Source organism: Tupaia chinensis, unplaced genomic scaffold (assembly GCF_000334495.1).
Source record: "Tupaia chinensis unplaced genomic scaffold, TupChi_1.0 Scaffold144763_1, whole genome shotgun sequence".
Lineage (NCBI taxonomy): Eukaryota > Metazoa > Chordata > Mammalia > Scandentia > Tupaiidae > Tupaia > Tupaia belangeri.
Window position 1 is genome coordinate 11631 of NW_006204623.1, and position 4184 is coordinate 15814.

At 50.5% G+C, this 4184-nt stretch overlaps 1 pseudogene; it reads right to left on the reverse strand.

Annotated features, from left to right (window-relative positions):
* LOC102492289 (uncharacterized) overlaps positions 1–647 on the reverse strand; it is a 7457-nt pseudogene extending 6810 nt beyond the window's left edge.
* Between the last annotated feature and the right edge of the window lie 3537 nt (positions 648–4184).

Consider the following 4184-nt stretch of genomic DNA (forward strand, 5'->3'; position numbering starts at 1 on the left):
GGGCGGGCGCCCTTCCTCGGTGTCTGGCTGTGGGGGCCCATATGCCCATAGGGGCAAAGCAACTGTGGTGTCGGGGGACGGGAGAGCATGTCGTGGATGGCTCCTGGTGCCTTGGGTCAGCCCTGGGAGAATGCCTTCAGAGGGAGCAGAAGGAGCGGGTGCTTGTTCAGGTGTTTGAGGGAGGGTGTGGGAGTAAGGAGGGCATGGGGGGCTAGGTCTAGGAGGAGGAGATCTTGGGTCTCTGGGTAGATTCGCTTGGAATGGCCTGATTGGTTTGCCCCTCCAGGAGGATCAGAGTCGGGGGACTGGGCTACCAAAACCTGAGGGGAAGGTGGGTAGTCAGGTTGATATCTGGGGATCCAGGACCAGACCCAAGTGGGAGGATTTTGTAACAGATCTTGCCAGACGATGATGTACAGCTGTTGATCTGGATGACTTCCTGGTCCCTTCTGAAAAACAGCAAGAACAGTTTTGAGATCGAATGTGCCCTCAGGTGGCCATCTGGCACCGAAAGTGGGCCACTCGGATGCACAGAACATCCGCCAGAGACCTTTCCTAATTTCTATAGACAGGTCGCGACCTCTTCCCTTTACTTCAGTCCAATGTTCAAGAGTCAGATTTAGAGGAGTCACTACAGTCTGTCCCATCGTCAGTGGATAGGATAAAAGAACAGACAAAAGAACGAGAAACAGGGCAAGAGAAACAAAAAGCAACTTACCAACCTTGGTCTTCCACAACCTTAGGACAGAGTCAGATGGGCGCAGGTCACGGGTGCCTTGGGTATATATATATATACTCTATTTGCGCCCTTACTGTAGGAGATAATCAGGCTTCCCTGATCCTCCTCTGTCCCTGGGGCGTCCCCCGGGGCTGCAGCCTGTGGTCCTCCAGGCATGTCTACCGACCACAGTTTGGCTATTTCACAATAGTTCGAACAGCTGCCAGACCTGATACAGACTTTTACATGAAGACAGACAAGAGAACAGTAAACAGATAAGGGCTTACCTCCAAGGCCGACGCTGTAGGAGTGGGGTGGCCATGAGATCCCAGACGAGTCCCCAAATGTAAGGTTCCTGTCCAGGGACTACAACGGCGACCCCAATCAACCACAAAAGTCAGATCTTGATGTAAAGTACAAGAGGTTTTATTTCTAGTGCGCTAGGACTCCATTCTCGGTCATGCAAGACGCGATAGTGAGTGAAGCCCCCATGATAGGGGCGTACAGGTTATATAGACAAAAGTCAGGGGGGTGAGGGGAGGAAAGAATGAGGAAGTAAGATAAGGGACCTTTAGGGTATGTTTGCGGTGACCCTGTTTTTGCTAGTTTAAGCAAGAGTTGTTGCTTGCTCAAGTAGGTTAAAAAAATGTTTTTGCAGAGGTTGCATCTAGGTCAGGTCAACTTTGCAGAAGAGTCTGATCTGGGTTTCCGGGTGTAGCAGGCGCGCGGCGGGGGGGGAAGAGAACACAAAGACCACACTTCCCAGACTTTCAGCTGCTGTCTTTTGCACTGGTGTGCTTTAGACCCTTCGGACCCTTCAACCTGTTTGCCTTAAATTCTCATAGTCCAGAAACCAATGGCAGCAAGAGACAGAGAGAGTGAGAACAGAAGGGCAGTTCATCTCAGACTTCTTGCTGCTGCCTGTTACACTGGTGTGCTTTGGATCTGCACCCCTCCCCCATGCTCCTCCACCTTAAACACTTACTGTGCAGAAGCCAGAGATAGTAAGAATGAATGAGCTCAGAAGGACCACATGTCTGACTTCTTCCTGTTGCCTTTTGTTCACACAGATTTGTACTGGGACCTTCCCTTCTCTGCCACTCTGTTTTAAGCCTCCAAGGTGTAGGAGCCAGGGGCAATTAAAGAGAGAGATAGGAACAGCATGTCTCAGACTTCTTGCTGCTGCATTTTGCCTGTGCAGGTATGCTTTGGACCTTTGCCCTTCACTTCACCCCTCTGCCATAAATCTTTACATTGAGGAGCCAGCAGCAAAACAGAGGTAAGAGTAATCGCAGCAGGACCGCATGTCTCAGACTTCTTGATGCTGCCTTATGCCCATGCAGATGTACTTGGGACTCTCCACAGCCTGACTCCTCTGCCAAAAATCTCCAAGGTGCAGAAGCCAGGGGCTATGAGAGAAGCAGAAAGAACAGAATTTGTCTCAGACTTCTTTTCTCTGCCTTTTGAAAGCCCAGATGTGTTTTGGAACCTCCCCACCACCCAGGCTCTCTACTATTAGCCTCTATGATGCAAGAGTCAGTGGAAGGGAGACAGAGTGAGTGCCAAAGGACTGCACATCTCCAACTTGTAGCTGCTGCCTCTTCCCTGTGCAGGTGAGCTTTGGATTCCCTCCCCCCATATATTCCTATCTCTGATTTCTTGCTGCTGTCTTTTGCCCACCCAAGTGTTCTCTAAACTCTTTCCAGGCTGAGTCCCTCTGCTTTAACCTCCCCAGCTCCCAGTGCAGGAACCAGCTGCATTGAGAGAGAGCGTGAGCACACACACAGGACTCAGAAATCTTGCTGCTGCATTTGCCTGTGAAGTTGCACTTTGGATCCTCCTCTCCCTACTCTCCCTGGCAGCACCCTGCCATAAGCCTGCAAGGTGAAGGAGTCAAAGGCAGTGAGAGATAGGGGCAACATAAGGACCTTGCATCTCAGACTTCTTGCTGCTGCCTTCTGTCTCCCTGCAGGAGTGCTTTGGAACCTCCCTCACCACCACCCCCAGTCCCTCCACCATAACCCACCACTCCCCCTTGCAGGAGCCAGTGACAAGGTGAGAGTGAGTGCAAAAGTGAGTATCTCAAACTTCTTGCTGCTGATTACCTGTACTGGTGTGCTCTGAATCCTCCACTTTTCCCACATCACTCAGCCTTAAGCCTCCAAGTTGCTGGAGCCAGTGGTAATGAGAAAGAGACAGAGACAGAGGGAGACAGAATAAATGCAAAAGACCTCTTATCTCAGATTTCTTGCTGCCAATAACCTGCAGAGATGGGCTTTGGGCCCTCCCAACCACTTGTGTCTCTGCCATAAGCCCCTAGGATGCAGAAACCTATGGCAGCAAGAGACGGAGGGTGTGTGCAGAAGGACCACCTATCTCAGATTTCTTGATACTCCTTTTTGCTGTGCAGGTGTACTTTGCACCCTTCCCCTCAGCACATCTCCGCCATGAGCCCCCATGATGCTGGAGCAGTGGCAGTGAGAAAGAGAAACAGAGAGAGTTAATGTGTAAGGACCATGTGTCTCAGAGTTCTTGTGTTGCCCTTTGTGCTTGCACATGTGCTTTGACCCTCCCCAACTCCCAAGACCCTCCAGTTTAAGTTCCCTTTGTGCAGGAGAAAGATGCAGTGAGAAAGAGCAGAAAGAAATCATGCATCTCAGACTCCCTATTGCTGCCTTTTTCCTGCACAGGTGTGCTTTGGACCCTCACCCCACACTGCACAGCTCCACCTTATGTCCCCACAATGTAAAACTTGGTAGAAGTTCCCCCTTCTCAGTTTTATAGGCTGGGAACCAGGGGGAGCTGTGCCTGTCTTGGGTTGGAGTCTTATTAGCCGAATGTCCTCGGTTAGCCATCTTGGGAACCACCCACAGCAAGATGGGTGTCCTATCTTAGGTGGAGGAAGTGACAAAAGGTCGGCTAGACTCTCTTACCCATCATTGGCTAACCAGCTCAGTGCCTCAGGTTAGATGTTGATCGATATCGTGCACCTCCAGTCTAGCGTAATGGACCTGAATAGGCCAAGAAAGGAGGGAGGTAATTTGTTGGCTGATAAATGTTTTCAGTCTTTGGAAAATGACCGGTCCCAGGGAACGGACAATTAGTAGCAAGAGAATTGGTCTAATTATAGGGAGCAAAAAGGGCAAGAGTCCGTTCCAGACAGTTAGAAGGGGATTGTCAGCCAGTTGTCATCTGCAGTTCCTTAGGGCTTCTTGGAGGTCATGGATCTTATCACAGACAATGCCAGACTTGTTGGCATAAAAGCAGCACCGTTCCTGCAGGGCAAGACAAAGACCTCCCTGCTCTGCAAGTAAGAGGTCCAAACCCCTGCGATTTTGTAGAACCACTTCTGTGAGGGAATCTAGTTGATCCTGGATGAGGGAGATAGTGAATGCAAGCTGCTAGACATCAGAGATCAATCCTTCTGTGACCTGTTTAAGTTGAAGGAAATAACCCAGGCCTGTGG